Genomic DNA, 16,873 nt, shown 5'->3' with positions numbered 1-16,873 from the left:
TGGCCTCAGATGTCTCCCCGGAGGCAAAAGGCAGGGGGAGGGGTGGCCCTCATCCGGGCATCTGCTCCTGCCTCACGTACTGCGAGGTGGCCGTTCATAGCAGAGACCCCGGAAGGTTCCTGGTCTCCTGCCGTGGTTCCCGCCTCAATGCCACTCGAGAAGTCGGACGGGGGGTGCCTGGGGAGCTCGGGGCCGTGGCCCCTCGAGTGGCCCCCCAGCAGCGTCCGCCCTCTTCGTGCCCGGCAGCCTCCGTGTGAGGATTCATGGGCCGTCCTAGCCATGGGGTCAGGAGGCCAGTGGGAGTGGCCGCCACCAGGAGAGCCCAGGTGTCAGGCCCACCGGGGGCGAGCGGGACTCAGGCCGGGGGCACATGCTGAGGACAGAGGTGTAGTTGTGGCGTTGGCTGTGCGCCCAGCCTGTCCCTTGGGTTTGCATTTCCCGGAGGCGTCCCGTGTTTGTGGAAATTCAGGCAGCTGGGCCTGAGGGTGGCGGGCCTGGGCGCTGAGGCCAGCAGTCAGTGTGGGGTGCCTAGTGGGGCCCAGGGCAGGAGACCCCTTTGCGTGAACACCTGGAGGAGTGAGACTTAGAGAGAGAAGCTGCAGACGGCCTGGCCACTGCAGTGGGCCTGGGGGTGTGGCCGTGGGGTCAGGCCTGCCCTGCAGGTCAGTGTGGCTCTGGGAACAGGGACACCAGCTGTTGTCACGGTGAGTCGCGCTTCCTGTCTCATCAGACCCCCGAGCCCTTCCCGGCACCCTGTGCCCCCACCCTCGGAGGCCCTGGGGGACAGCTGCCTGCAAAGGACCAGGCGCTAAGCACCCCGTCCCACGGCCCCGTCAGCAGGTGCAGCCCCCTCTGCATGCACGTCCCTCAGTGCCTTCACTTGCTCCCAGAGCCTGCTGAGGCTCACGGGCCTGGGAGCTCAGCACCGTCCTCTCGCTTTACAGCTGTGGAAATGGCAGCGGGGGTGGCTGAGAGGCCTCTGGTGGCCGGTGGTCAATGCGCCCAGGAGCTGGGCTTCCGGTCTGCTGGGTCCGCCCCTCAGCAGCTGGCTGTTCTGCTCCACACTCAGCTTCTCTTCGTCTTACGCGTAGATCAGCCTCGCCGGGGGTGCGCAGACAGGTCCACACCTGCCACACCTGGGCAGCCAGCAGAGGGGCTCACTCTCAGGGCCTGGACTCTCCGAAGGGGACACTGCTCGCTCTTGGACAAGTGAATGCAGCGTTGCTGGGCAGCCTCTGACCTACACGCTGGGTTTGGGTCCCTCCGAGATGCCCTGCAGTGACGCTCGGGGACGTGGTGTGATTGGTGCCTTCCCAAGTACCTGCAGACGGGCCTGTGGCTCTAACAGAATCCCTGGCCTGCGGCGACCTATTTTCAAAGCTTCCTTAAAAGCTTTGTGGAGCTCTTGACCCAAACGCCGTAGAGTTGGAACGTGCAACCCCACTTCCGCGATTGCATCTCGGCGCTCATAGCTGGTGGATTAGCGCGGTGGGGCTTCTCATCTTACCACAAATTGGTTTTCTGTGAGATGGGCTTTAAGAGACCTCCTGATTACTTGGCCACATGGCTGTTAATTCCATCCCAGCCCAGCACTTCCTCAGCCACAGCCACGTCTGTCAGCAGCAGTCACCCCGTCCCCCATCACCCTTCTCTGTGGGGGCCGTGGCCACCCACTTCTCTGTCCCCACTAAACTGTGAGCCTCTCCAGGGCAGGCGCTGGGCCGTAGGGACCCGCGACCCCCACCCCCGCACCCAGGACCCCAGAGACACGTGTGATAAATGGATGAGCTGAGTGCAGCCCCAGGCACATGCTGACGTCGGCACTTCCTAGACCACGCTTTTCCGAGTGCAGGTTGTCACCCCATTAGTGGGTCGTGAAATTAATTTAGTGGTTCGTGACCAGCTTTTAAAAGAAGGAAGAAGAAGCAGAATCAAAATATTAGAGCACATCCTGTGTCAAACTGGATGCCATTCAGTGAGACACATGAACGTGGTCCCAGCGTGAGACGCAGGGAGGTGGCAGTGTGACATGGACCCCGGCCAGGGGTCTCGGGAGACCCTGGCGTCTCTCTTGGCTTTGCCGTGTCTGCTCGCCGTGCCTCGGCTCTGTGGGCCTCAGTCTGCATTGGGCAGTGAGGCCAGGGTGGGCACGGCAGGCTCTCCTGCTCGTGGAGACGGGCTGGGGGCAGAGACGCAGCCGTCCGTCGCCTGGCCAGGGATCCGCCCCGTGCAGCAGGGCTCACTGAGTGGGCGGCGAGAGGGCAGCTAGGGCCCGAAGCGGGGAACCAGGGCTGCACAGCGCGCAGAACGTCCCCCTGCAGACTCACCACCTCCCTCACAGATGTCAGCGGCTGGCATTCCAGAACATTCTAATCAGGGCACAGTCTGCCGTGTTGTGTCATGTTTGTGGGTTGCAAGGTGCCCAACAGTGAGCTGCCATGCTGCGTCCTACACCGGAATCAGCCGGCTGGTTTGAGCTCAGTTTTTCCAATTAGCTGTGAGTTTCTTGCTGCTGGCGGACCTGGTTGTGGGCGAGGGGTGTCCCTGGGGAGTCGGTTGCGCTCTGTTCAGGAGCTGGATTTCACAGACTCCCGACAGCAAAGCACAGACTCCGAGCCGATGCGAAACAGCAGCTGCCTGTGGTCACATGGGCACCGGTGTCCAAGTTCCACTGGACCCCAGGGACCCTGGCGGGCAGCGCTGCGGGGGTGGAGGGGACGCGGTGGCCTAGCGCCTCCGTTAGACACAGGAGGCATTCCCAGGTCTGCCTGCCTCTCAGCGGCCCGGCCGGCACCTGTCCGTCCCCTACCTTGTCCCAAACCAGCTGCTGACTTGGAGGGGCTTCCTGCTCTGAGGAGCTAACTGGCCCGGGAGGTCAGCAGAAAACAAGCTGCAACCAGGAGCATGGACAGCCTTGGATTCAACATGTGCCGCCCAAGGGCCTAGCGTGTGTCAGATGTGGCCCCGCTGAGAGATCCGTGAGGAAGACAGGCCAGGGCTCAGGAGTGCCTCCCACTGCCTGGCACTCGCCCGGGGCTGGACGTGCCCAGAGAGGGCGTGAGCCCCACTCACTGGCACTCGCATTCTCAGGGGCCATTGCTTGCTCCAGGCTCCCAGTTAAAAGCAATGGAGCACCCGTGCTGCCCACTTCTGCCATCTGGAAACCCCTGAGAAGTGACGGGCGTGAGGAGGGGACATGGCACAATCCATGTGCTGTAAGCAGGAGAGCGGGCAGCAGCATGGCGGTCCTGAATGCTGGAAGCGGGTGCTCTTGGCAGACGGGGCAGGGCTGGGCCCCTGGGGAGCCGCTGATGCTGCCCTCTGACCCTGGTGCTCAGGAGGCGGGGTGCAGGCACCCCCGAGTGTGGACTGGAGGCGAGGCGGAAACAGTGGGGCCAGTGAAAAGGCTGTGGGACAGACCCGAGTCCCCGCCCCATCCCCACTCACGAGAGGCTCAGGCCGGAGGGAGCCACAGCTGAGGGGCCCGGGACACCGCCTGTGGAGTAGTTTCCTGAAAACCGGGAGATCCAGGGAAAACCCAGGTCCTGAGTCATGAGACCCCCCTCAGCGCCCTGAGGGCTCAGTCAGGACAGGGGGTTCTTTCTGGAGAAACCTACTGTGTCGTTTCCTGCGGCTGCCAAAGCAGGTGGCCACGTGCTGGGTATCGCACAGCGACAGGGATTCATTCCCTCCCCTTCTGGGGGCCAGAAGTCCAAGAGGAAGGTGTGGACACAGCCATGCACACTGGCTGTAGGGAGGGTCCTCCCTGCCTCATGCCTGCCTGCAGGCCTCGCTGGGCCCAGCTGTGCCGTCTGCCATCACATGTCTGTCCCTCCAGCTGCCAGACCCCATCCTGTTCTTCATAGAAACATCAGACCTTGGACTTAAGGCACCCCCTAAATCAAGGATGATTTCATCATAAGGTTCTTCGCTAATTACATCTTAAGAGACCCTTTTTCCAAACAAGATCGCATTCCGAGGTTCCAGGTGGATGTGAATTCTGGGAGATCCTATCCCACCCATGGACTTACGAAGCCCGAGACAGAAACTGGGGTGTTGTGAGTTGGTGCCAGAGACCGTTCTGTGAAGCCACCACCTACCTGTCGGTGCTTCAGTGCCTCTCTCCTCACCTTGGGGGACAGCACAGGGCCACTGAAGAGAGGACAAAACAGGAATAAAGTGCAGGAAAGGGGCCAGGAATTCAGAGGAAACAGGGATACTGATGCCACAGAAGAAAAGCATCTGACACAGGAGCACAGCCAGGTGACAGGTAACATATCACAGTTGCGCCAACACACTGAGCCAGGGCCTGTTTGTTACACGGCAGTAGCTGACTGCAATGAGAAGTTATGGCAGTTTGGGGAAGTGTATGTATGCGCGCACACACCTATTTGCATGCCTGTTATATAATTACAGGTGTGTGTATGTGTGTGTGTATGTGTGTGTGTAACAGGATTTGTTAGAAATCCAGTAGAATGTGTGGGACATAGAATTGAGGAAACCGCTCAGAAAGCCAGAAAGTAGAATGTTTTTAAAGAAGTAGGAAATAGGAAAGGGGGACAGATAGATTAGGAGATCAGTTTGGGAGGTCTGAAGAATACAACATCCAAAAATAGAGAAAAACGAAGAAATTATCAAAGCGGTGTTTTCTAGAAGAACACCAGAACTCGAAGACGTGGATTTCCCGTGTGAGTGCAATCACCATGGGCCGGAAACGAGTGACTAAAGCCTCCTGAGGCAGGCCCCTGGACATGAAAACATTCTAAAATCTCAGGGAAAAATAGGTACAAGCAAGGACTCCGACATCACAGTGCCTCTGGCTTCTGGGCCTGGAAGCCACCGAGCCAAGTCTCCCACGGTCCAGGCTGCGTCACTGGAGGCGTCACATACCCGAGTGACAGGAGGGCGTGCTCCGGGACAGACGGCCCCGCTGAGGACAGGAGGGTATGCTTGGGACAGGTGGCCCTGCTCTTCGCTCTGCCATCGTCAGGGAGCCGTGGATGAAACGCTCCAGGACAATGAGGGTGTCCTGATGGAGACCTAGGGCAGGTCTGCACAGAGGGGCTTCTCCAAGGGAACGGGCCACGTGGAGCCCCCCTGCTGGAAGCTCCTGGAAGAGCTGCTGGGTAAACCCCAGACACCAAGGACACCAGGGAGAGAAATACCCGAGGAGCTTCCAGGATACGACTTGGGGATTTCCGGGAGCTCTGGGCCTGACCCCACACATCCACTGCGTGGTTTGCTCCACACGGATTATTAAGCCCCTGTTGTCTGACGGGCATGTGGCTGCCACTGCAGAGGTGACGCACCGGACGACAGATGGAAGCCCTGCCTCCAGGCCCTGCCTGGGTCGTTGGGCACAGCTGCCCAGGGAGGTGACATCTGAGCTGAGTCAGCCAGAGGACAGTCAGCCACGAGGGGTCCACGCAGGACCTGTCCTAGGGCCAGCTCCCAAGAGACCGGCTCCTGAGGCATTCAGGGGGCTGCGTGTCACCCAGGGTGACTGAGACAAGGGCCCGGGGGCCACGGAGCGACTTGGGAAGAGACAGGGTGAGCTTTGCCCTTTCGAGGCCGGTTTGGGCTGTGGAGTTTAGGTCAACCCGTCAGGTCGCTGAGGAGACACCGGTCCCAGCAGGAACGGGTTCAGGATGGTGTGCAAAGAGCTTGAGGAGACTCGGTGACAGACGGTGTGGCTGGGGGGGGGCAGTGGGATATCAGGGTGCACTCGTGGTTTCTGGCCTGATTCTGCTGGAGAGGCCGTGACCACCTCCCGCCCTGCACACGGTCAGCACTGAACCACACTGCAGGGGCCATCAGAGGTCAGCAGGGTCAGGGGGCCCTTGTTGGAGACAAAGGGACGCAGTGTGGCAGAGCAACTTAAACGTCCCCAAGCGGGGAGGATGGTGGCTGAGGTCCTGGCGGGAAGCCCAGAGCTGACCTGGCAGCTGAAATTGCCCCTGGAGGGCTGGCCGCGATGAGCAACGAGGGGCCGTTGGCAGCCAACCTGTGTAGCCCCGCTGGGCACTGTGGGTGCCCCCTTCCCGGCCCCCCAGCCTCGGTTCTCCCCCCCCCAGAGCACAGCCAAGCTCAGGCACCGGGCTCCCCTCTTCCTGCAGCCAGTGCCCTGGTCTGTCGGGGCTCCTCCCGGGCCTACGGGTTCCCAGGATCCCTGTAGCCTTTTGGGCCCCTACGTGCATTGGTGCCTCTGCAGCACCTGGGGTCACAGGTCCGGGTTTTCTGTCGGTCGTGTGATTCCTCCCTTTGCCTACGGCTGGGAACATGGGTTCCCTCATGCTCAGGATGCCAGGGGCTCCTCCTTCCCGAGCCTCTGGTCTTTGGGGAGTGTTGGTGTAGCTTGTCACCAGGTTGTCACTTCCTCCATGACACGCCCTCCTGGCCTCACTCTTGTCCCAGCTGGAGGCCTTGTCTCCCCTCCACCACCTGGCCATCCATCCATCACTCCTGCTAGCTATTCTGAGGCTCGTCTTCTCCCCGCTCAGGCCAGCCCACCCCGGGCACGGGGCACAGGGCACAGCGGGCTTGTCCCCAGCGGGAAGGAGCCGCAGAGGCGGGATTATCCGGACACCCGCCGGGAGGGCTGGGCCTCCCCGAGGCGATTGGGCACGTGAGGTTCATCTCTTCTCCGGAACGAGCCGTCCCAGCAGTTAGAAGCTTTTATTACAGCACTGAGTCTCAGCTGTGTTCCACTTCTCACTCTGAAAACCAATAAAGAAAAATGATTCTGAGCCCAAATGAGGCAGCGTGGGGCTTTATTAACCGGAGGCCACAGTCCGGCGCCTTCCGACCTGCCTTTGCTTATCGCCTTGGGGAGCAGGGAGACAGTCGTGTCTAAGGGTCTGCTGGGGTCGCCATCGTCCTGCCAGCTAGCGGTCCTGGGCTCCAGGCAGAGCCCCCAGTTTGCTGAGGGCCTTCTGAGCCTGCCCGGCCTCTGGGGACTTCTCATGCACTCTGCCCCCCTCCCAGCCCAGCTCCTGTCGGCCTGGTTTCCCCTCGCTGCGTGGGGAGGGCAGGGCTGGTCAGCCCCCCAGGGCAGACGAGGCTTCCTCCTACGCCCAGCCACAGGCTGCCTCTGCTCCCGCCTCTCCTGTTTCAGAGGAACACACCCTGCGTGCACCCTGAGTGTCCTCTGAGCCCGGTGCCCAGGCCAGATGGCACAGTGCCTCCTGGAAAAGTACCTGGAACAGACGAAAGCGGACAGGGAATTGGGGTTCTGTGTTGATCTGTTTACCCTATGGGCACATCGGGCCGTGTCACGCCTGGCCCCCTGCCCAGGGAGCTGGGGTGCAGGACAGGAAACCCAGCTGGGCCTTCAGGAAACGGGCCTCAGGGGCTCATGGCTCGAGCCAGGACCGTGCCGTCCTCCTCGGTCCTCACTGGGCAGGTCAGTGGAGCAGGACAGAGATGGTGTGGAGAAGTCTGGGGTCAAGGAGTTTGTCATCGGAACTCAGGGAAGGACAAGATAACCCCATGTCCAGTCTGCGCCGTGTAAGAGACTCCTGTGTTAGATGCAGTGGGTCCCGCGGAGGGAATTAGCCAACGTGCCACCATTCGCAGGACGTGGTTTTACCTCTGAGCGTCACAGTGGGCAGAACGGATGTGCCTGGAACGGACACACAGGGTTTTCACCTGGGGGTTTTCTCTTTAAGTCCTACATGTGGGGGCAAGTAGCCAAGCCCATGAGGACCGTCTGCGGCCCGTGCCAGGTGGCACCATGGCTAGGAGGGTTCCAGACGTTCCCTGGGAGGACAGGGAAGCTTCCTGTCCCGTGCGGAGCACTCCAAGGAGCAGAAACACTCAGCCGGTGGCCGCATGTGCGGTTGCTCCTTCCCCAGGGAGAGTCCTCGACACCTTGTCCCTCCAGTGGGGGTGCCAGGCTTTGTGCTGTGTCTGTGGCGGCCCCGAGGCTGCCGTCCTCCCCCCAGCACTTGATCGGAGGGTGTTTGTGGCGGGTCCTGCTGGAGCCCCAACACCCTGGCTGCGTGGCTCAGAGGACAAGGGCGCTGGGGCTCAGGATAGGCATGGCAGGGCGGCCGCCGAGAGGAAAACATCCGGAAAGAAGCAGGAAACGGAAGAACCGCCTTCCTTCTCACCGGCAAACACCGCTGAGGTGGCGGTGGACCCCGACCCACAATAGACCCTGTGGTCTGTTCTCCGAGTGGCACCACGGGGCAACCTGGGGCCTCTGCGTGCGACATCCTCCCAAGGACAAGGCCCAGGACGGAGGTGTGGACGGGCCGGAGCGGACGGGGGCTTCACCCAGAGGGGGCGCGGACGCGGCTTCCGGTTCCTTCTCCTGCTCCGGGAGCAGCACCGATCGTTACTCTGATCCGGCTGTAATCCATTCTGTGTTCTTTGAATCACTGCTATTCATCACCACAATAATAGCCGGACATTTTAATAGATTTTGTGTGTAAACAGAAACGCATCTGGCTGGCGCGGCATCAGCTAGTATCATGAGCGGTGACATTCTTCATTTTCTGGGCAGAAACGAGCCCAGAAACAAACACAAAAAAATGGGCTTGGCCAGCCTGCGTTATTTCTGCCGACACTTTTGGCTCCATAATCGGAGACGTTGCAGGCGGTGGTCACTTACGGCAACTGTGCTGCATTCGTCTGAATTTTCCCTAACGCAGTTGTTCTGGGAATGTTTTAAATACATAAACAGGGAGTGGCTGAAATGGAGTCACGTGCCCGGGGAGGGGCCCGGTGATGGGGACAAGCAGCCCCCACAGTGGGGGTGGCCCTGATGCGCAGAGATGGCCGGTGGGCGGCCTGCGCAGAGGACAGACCCTGCCCGCCCCCACCCCGGTTGTCTCCACATTGGATGCTCTGGGTGCAGGACAAAGCCCACGGGGCCTCCAGAGCTCGGGTCCTGGAGGGACTGTTTTGGGTGCCCTGTGGGCCTACAAGGATGGCCCCAGGCTCAGGCGCATTGCTGAGAATGGGAGGTCCCAAGTGTTTGTTGAAGAAATGGGAGAAAACACTTGTGTGGGGGGAGCCGGCCAGTTTCTCGTGTCCCACAAGCCTGCCTGTTGGTCCCAAATCAGCTATGCCAAGGGAAGGCTGGGCCCCACCCAGGATACGGGACGTGCCCCTAAAGGAATCTTCAAAGCTCCGGAGTGGGACAGACCTTGTAGGGCCAGCAGACATGCTGCCACCCCCACGCTGCCCGTGCCAGCCCGCTTGCCACGCGGCTATGGGCTGTCCTTGGCTGCCACCTCCCTTCGTCCTGAGCCTTTGCTGGGATGCCGGACGTAAAGGTGTCCTTGGAATGATGAGCCTGCCCCTGCCATCCTGTAAGCACAAGCATTGTCACCTGCGAACAGTGAGCGTGTGACAAGGGCGGACAGAGTCGGAGGGGATCCCAAGTTCCCGGTAGAGTCATTTGAATTCACTCTGTCTTCTGGTTCCAGGTTTGGTGAATGTCTTGCGGGACACGCTGGCACCCAGATTGGGTGCTGTTGGTTTGCTCTGTGCTCTGCTCTGACAGACGACTGTGCTTAGCGGTTTCTTTTGTCATGAAAGGGAACGGTGGGTTAGCTTGTTCTTGCCTGCACTGGGAAAAGTAAGACTGTGCCTGCAAACAGGAAGAAGAAGGCCACGTGCACAGTGCAGCGGTGTCGGTGGCAGGCGGCCATTCCCACCAAACGCGGCGCCCTTCCGTGTTCCAGAGCAGACGGGCCGTGGCTGTCCGCTCCCCCTACGCCCTGGCCGGCCCCTGACCCCAGGTGCTGGTCACTCCGAGCCCGTCCCCGTGGTTGTGTCTGCCCACTCTGCCCGCTCAGTGTCCCCGGATGTGACCCCTGTCCTCAGTCCAGCTCCGCCGGCCGCAGAGACAGCAGCACGTGGGGCGGGGCCTCTACCAGGTCTGTATGGCTTAGGCGCATCACCATGGGAACCAGATGCGGCATCGGCAGAGACGCTTGTCAGAGAGCAGCCTTTAAGAAGGAACTAGGAGGGTTTGTGTCTCAATCCAAATCACGCTAAGTGTCAATGCCCTGTGAAACCCGAGCTGTACCAGTGACGTAGGTTCTGGGGTGGTACCAACCCAGCATTGTCATCACTGCGATCTGTCACCAGGCCGCCATTGTGCCAGCTGCCCCCAAACCAGAACAGACATCTCAGCCTCACCCGCTCTGTGTGTGTCCGCATGGCGCAGGGCCTCCCGCAGTGACGAGCCCTCGCTGGGGTCATTGTCCTTGTCCTTTCTGGACCAGATCGTCCTCCCGTTGCCCGCCAGAGTGACCGTCTAATATACACGTGGGAGGGGAGCTTGCAGAGTCACTTCCATCTCTCTGAGACCCAGTTTTCTCATCTATAGAGGGTCCCAGGCTGACCTCACAGGTTCTCTCTGAAAAGCCAGGGGAGCCTGTGTACGTAAAAGGATGGTTATTTTTCTCATGTGGCACCTTCTGGAATATTCCCACTGTCTGCATCAGAAGGAAGCCATATGCTCGGCCCCTTCTGGGAGGCCAGCCTCAGGGCATCTGGTCCTTGGTGCTGCAGAGCAGGAAATCCCGGGCCTGATTGTATTGCTGCATCTCTCGATTTCGTCTGGTTTTCGGTTACACGTGGCCTTGTGTGGTCATGGGCCACGGGTCCCAGGCTCTCATGGGGCAGGTTGGGAAGTAATGAACACGGGACAGATGAGTGTGAGTCTGCAGCGCCCCTCCTCCCCATGACCGTGGCCAGCCACGCCACGAGCAGACCAGCTACCCGGACATTGGAGGAAACACGACAAGCCCGGCTCCTTCTGCCAACTCTGGGGCCGAGAGCGGTGGCCGTGGCTTTCTGGATTAATATGGAAGCAGAATTGTGTTGCACGGCCGCTGCCCAGCGAAGGACAGCTGGCGATGGCCTCATGGCTTGAAGAAAAGAGAAACGTGTGCTGAGGTCGCAGAAAGCCCTTTGGGCATGTCACAAACATGGGACACTGTCTGAGCTCCACCTGTGACGTTGACCTCCCAGAACGCAGACACAGCCATGACAGAGGGCCTTGCGGCTGCCGTGGTGGTCAGGAAGCCAGCAGGCAGAGGCGGCGTGTGCCCAGGCAGCCCCTCCACGCTGTGCAACAGTGTGACAAGGACAACAGGCAGTGGGTGGAGTCTCTCCTGTTGGGCAGGACGATGCGATGCCCCCAGGCCTCGTACTCACTCGTTCTCCCTTCCCCAACCAGCATGAAGCTTTCCATCCGGCTCAGGCAGAGAACTGGCCTCGGAGGTGACAGAAGACCCCACTGGGAGCCGCCCCCTGCTAGTGAAAGCCTGGTAGGTGTCACATGAAGATGACACCCAGACCTTCCTGCCAGTCTGGAGCAGGCAGAGCCTCCCACACCCCCAGGAATTGAAAGGAAGGGTGGAGACTCGCTCCGCGCTGAGCCTGTTGGCTAATTCTCGGCCAGGACTGGCCTCTGCCTGTTTAAAAGGAAATAATAATAATTTTAAAAAGCATCAAAGCCAGAACTCATACAGGATTCTGTGAAAATGTAATTACTATCTATGGCAAGGAAGTCTTTCCAAAGCTGGAAGGGTAGGGTTAGCTCTGCAAATAGTTCTGTACAGGAAGCAGGTGGGACTTCTGGAGAAAGAGCATCGCTGGTTGGTACCAGAGTCCAGGAGGCGGTGGCTTCTGTGATCCAGGACCAAGGGGCCACAGGGAGGAACGGCCCGGAACGACGGCAGACACCCAGTGCTGCTGGGTGCCTTACAGGGCCAGCCCAGGGATAGGGGACCCACATGTGCTGGAAGCTGCACATGAAAGAAATGTCACGGCAGAAAATCAGCTCAGTGATACGGACCGACCTTAAACAAGGGACAGTTTGCAGGAGAAAGGGAAGGAATGGCGCGAAGGAGAAAGGAGTGGCAGGTATGAGGAAGGAGGATGGGCATCTAAGCTGGGGTGCTCCTCAGGGGAACCTCTGTGGCGAGAACAGAAGAATAATCAGATTAGGGTGAAAACAGGCTGCTCGGAGCTCCCTGAGCCATGAAAACCCCCAATTTAAAACAAAGGCTCCTGTACCTGAGCATGGCATGGCAACATCTATGAACTATAAGAATAAAGGAGAGCTGCTTCATTGTCTAGGTTACAGCGGAGGAAACAGTAAACACATGGGGGCAAGAAACCTGACCCTCCCGAGGCCCAGACGCGCTGCCCTCTGAACTCAGCGAGACCCAGAGCCAGAAAACTGGAGGGAGCACGCACGGTTCCAGGGATTTGGCTGAAAAATAGTTTTACTTAAAATCCAGTCCTATTTCTAGCTGGTTTGGACAAAGGGAACAAACAAGACAGCTTTAAAATTGCAAGGATTTAGAGAGCGTGCCACCCACATACCTCTCCTGCAAAGGAGGATAAAAGATGAACTCGAGCCAAAGACATTAAAATCAGGAGCTGACGATGGAAAAGGTCATATATTAGGATTCATTGGAGACCGCTGATACCAGTCAATCACATGCAGCTGGTATAAATCATTGCGTGACTGTGGTTACAAAATGGAACACAAAATCCACACCGTCGTTACTTAATACACTCTGTATATTGTGAAAGATTGTTGTTGTGTGATAATGAGCTGACTGGTCACCTGTGGAGAAGGTAACAGAAGCTGGAGGATGGAGCGGCTGCAGCATAAGAAAAAGGCACTTCATGCGTCTTCGTGGAGTAGAAAGAACCCTAAGGACTTAGGTCTCTAGAGACAGGGATTAATTATTAAGAGCACACTTGATTAACCTACAGGCCAGCACTAGTAGGAAAAATACATGATTCCTTCTAAACTGCAGCAGAAGGAAAAGCCGTCAACCTGGGTTTTGTGTTTAAAGAAATGAACCAGGAAAGGAGCCTCGCCAGAAACCAACATGGAGCCTGCTGGTTATGCCGGAAACTCAGCATCGGCGCTGACAGTGGATGGAAACGCGGTCACGAACCTCCACCAGAAAGCAGAGACGATCAAATAACTTTATAAAATAGCCCCGTACGTGTGGCCTGCTAAGAGCTCTCCTACCACCCGGCAGGACAAGTGAAAGCAAAGCATAGGTAAAGATTTGGCGAGCAGTTGAAATGGAGAGGAAATCAGTGGGTAAAAGACATCACATTGAAACAACATGATGTCACATATCAATATGTGTAAGATACATGTGTGATTGACGAGCTTTCAATACATTACAATTCAAATTAATGCAAGTGTCGCATTTGGAAACCTTGACACGCTGATGAGCATAGTATCTATGAAGGCGATTGGACTAAAACGTTAAAAATTACCAGGACACAATTTTTAGTCAGAAATTTAAGCAACTCTTCACTCCGTGTTGAGGTCAAGTCAACACCTCCAGTGGTGACAATAGAAAGAACCAGGGCAGGGATCTCCTGAGAAATAGAATCACCAAGGTTGAATCTGCAGGGACGTACTGAACATTATAACACACAAACAGGCTGCTTCCAGTTTCCTGTCATTTATGAAATCCCTGCCGAAACATCCATGATCCAAGTCATGAACGAAACCTCCCTAAGAGGAGAAACGTGCCAGCCTTCCTTTCCTGTCACAATACAGTATGTTTCAGACTATCGTAAAAATTAATAGCAATCCTAGCCACCAGTTCCTTCTTATAATTTGTTGGTGGAAGAGGAAATGAAACACGCATGCAGGGGGTGTGTGCAGGGTCTGAAGTCAGTGTGTGGGGGTCCCACTCTGCGTAGAGCAGGTCACGTAGCTCTCTATGACTCAGTTTCTATATCTGTAAAGTGGGCCAAGTGCTGTTCTCTGCTTCCTGGGACGCCTTTGAGGCTGGAAGGAGATAGCACAATTGGAGAGGAGCCAGCCAGTGCTGGATGATTACGCGTATGTATTTTAGATATTGTTAAATCCCTTCAGAATATAATGAGCATGACACACTGTGTGTGAGCTCCGCAAAGGATGCCTTTAAATAACTTTATTTTAGAATCAGAAAGAATGAAAATAAATAAGCCATAGAAAAAGACACCCTCAAAAAAGAGTAGAAGGAAACCATTAAAGATGAAAAAGAAATGCATGGATTTTAAGAGGAAAGGCATGGAATGGATCACTGCATCTCTGGCAAAACTATAAAAATGCATTCTTACCTCTGTCATATATATATATATATATATATATATATATATATATATATATATATATATATATATATATAATAATTCTAAAAGGAAGAAGGGAAAGTCAGCATTATTGGGGTCTCTGCTCCAGAGTGCATGCCTGCCTGGTGGACTGGCCACTGAATCTGGAAATTTTGATCCAACATATGATTTTGGGGGGAAAAGTAACAAAAATACCTAACAAAGTAGAAAAACAATATTCTCTAGTAGAAATTCCAGACTGTGAAGGTTTAACGGGCATGTTCTTAAAACATTTTCTGGGCAGGTAGCTTTTCCCGAAATCCTGGCACGTTGCCCAGCTCTCTGTGGGGACTAGTGACACCCACCTTCCAGAGGTGCCACAAGCTCACAAGCAAGTCGTCTTCTCCAGCAGAGACTGAGGCTGAGAAGCAGGCCAGCCAGTGACGTCCCTCAGCGAAGCGTTCTGGGGGCCCCGTATCCGGCGTTGTTTTGGAGTTGCAGACACGTCTGGGGGATCCCTGCCCCGGAATATGCATTCCCCTGTGGCAGGGGTGACAGGGACACCCATCACCTGTACCTGCCTAAAATAACAGCACACTGCATCCTGCAGTCCTGACCAAGAACCAAAAGTGGCCACTTCACAGATTCATGTGAGAAATGAAAGTACGTTTTAATATTTCAGAATCAGTAGAACGACGAACCCTCAAGGAGATAAATGAAAAATGTGTTCGAATTCAGTAGATGCTCCAAACATTGCAGGCAGCCACCATATTCATTCCTCAGAAATGTATCAACGGAAGAACAGCATGGAGAACACACACCTCCCCCTAACTGGGAGGACAAGGCAGGCACCCCCGGACCTGAGGTCCCCCTGAAACGCAGCAGCCCACAGGGCTCTCAGGTCGGCGTCCGTCTGGAACCCAGGCCGGCTGTTACGTGACAGGGCTGCCATCGTAAATATTTCATGTAGGGAAATACAGTCATTATCACTCACAGACGAGGTAAGCAGGTACTTCCAAAACTCCAGGGAATCAGCTGAAATGCCATGAAAACTAATTAAAGGGTTTATTAAATTGGACCAATTAGGAATATGGAAGGTTCTCCACAAGTTCTCAACTCTATGCTCCATAGATGCAAACAAGCTCTGGCCTAGCTACGTACGTGGCCTGCTGGCTGAGTACGGCCCCCTACCTGTTTTTGCCAATAAAGTTTTATTGGAACACAGCGTTGCTTGTTCACTTACATATGGTCCAGGGATGTGTTTGAGCTGAAATAGCAGAGCTGGGTATTGCAGAAGGGGCGTAGTGGCCCACAAGGCGGCTAGTGGGTGCCAGCTGGCCCCCCAGCACACCTTCAGCAGCCCTGGACTGCCCCAGCCCTGCCAGCCAGGAGGGATTAGCTGTCACAAACAGTCACGTAGGTGAAATGGGTGAGTTAGCAGGCAGCCTTTACAGAGACACCGTACACCGAAGCCAGTTGTGCTCTTCGGAGCAGATAGGTTTAGAACGTGCAATGGTTTTAATTAAAGTAACCAAGTGAAATAATATTGCGTGAGTAAGAGAGGGGAGCTGCCTGGCCGAGTGTGTGACCCGCCGACCCGCCTCGGGAGCCAACAGGATGACGTTTGGCAGAGACCCGCGGATACCGCTGAGAAAATGCTGTTGTTCCTTGGATGTATTTCTGAGGAATGAATATGGTGTCTGCCTTACCACCCTGTTCTGATTCACAAACAGACCACGTGGCCCTGAGACGAACCCGGGTGCAGATGAGAATGGAATGGGTGCAGTGAGCATTACGTGCCCAGTGGGGGGAGGGGTGTGTCCCCAACAGCAGGCGTTGGGAAAGTTGGCTTCGTATGTGGGTGACAATGCAGGTTGGATCCTTACGTCACACTGCGTTCCACATTAAATTCCTCAGGGATTTCAGACTAACATCCGACACATGAAGCTCGGCGATGGCCGAGAGGAAGGCCGGGCGAGTATGTAAGGTCAGTCTGAGAGAGAGCGGTGCCCATGACACTCAGTACACACCAGGCACTGTTGTGAGCATGTGCGCGACAGCCACGTGTGCGGCCAGAGGAGCGGTCACCCAGTGACCGAGAGGCCCCGCCTGAGGGGCAGCCCTGACTTACCTCCGTGTCCCGAACTTCCAAAAGTCTCACACGCCTTCACGGAAACTGAGAGGCAGGTCGCAGGTGGGGGCGTTGTGGGAACGGGCTTCGGGAGCTGATTCCCAGCCTGTGTCAGGGACAGCACGTGACAGGCCTGCAGCCCAGGGACAGAGGATTCCAAAGACCTGGGACCAGACACTTGTGGCTTGTTTTAGTCTCACTTAACTCCGTCTTGAGGGTGCTGCGGAGAATGTGGGTTTCTGGAAAGCGCTTAGGCGATAAACGTCAAGAGATGGGACATAAATGCCACAGCCCCTTTGGCGCACAGCCTGGCAGCTGCTCGGAGCTGAGCCTCGCTTACCCTGTGGCCTGGGACCCAGGCATGTCCGCAACAGAACGAAAGCGTGTGTCCACTCAGCCCAATGGCCATCTGCCAGTGAGTGGGCGACGGGTCCAGCCATCGAGGGACATCACCCAGCCAGGAGGAGTGACGTGTAGACAGGCTCCCACACACGTGACCTGGAGAGCGCCGTGCGTGGTGACAGAAGCCAGCTGCAAGTCACCTTCCTGTGGTCCCGCTGACGTGAGATGCCGGGTTACCTGCCGAGGCAGAACATAGACGCGCGGTTGCCAGGGATGGGAGTGAGGTTTCTTTTTCAGGAG

At 56.7% G+C, this 16,873-nt stretch overlaps 1 protein-coding gene across 2 annotated transcripts in view; it reads left to right on the top strand.

Moving 5' to 3' along the window:
• Positions 1-16,873, top strand: part of TAFA5 (TAFA chemokine like family member 5) — a 169,790-nt gene that overhangs the window by 139,991 nt on the left and 12,926 nt on the right. The window lies entirely within an intron of this gene.

This window comes from Rhinolophus hipposideros, assembly GCF_964194185.1.
Source record: "Rhinolophus hipposideros genome assembly, chromosome: 9".
Lineage (NCBI taxonomy): Eukaryota > Metazoa > Chordata > Mammalia > Chiroptera > Rhinolophidae > Rhinolophus > Rhinolophus hipposideros.
Note: the sequence above shows the minus strand (reverse complement) of the source record. Positions and strands in the feature narration are given on the sequence as shown.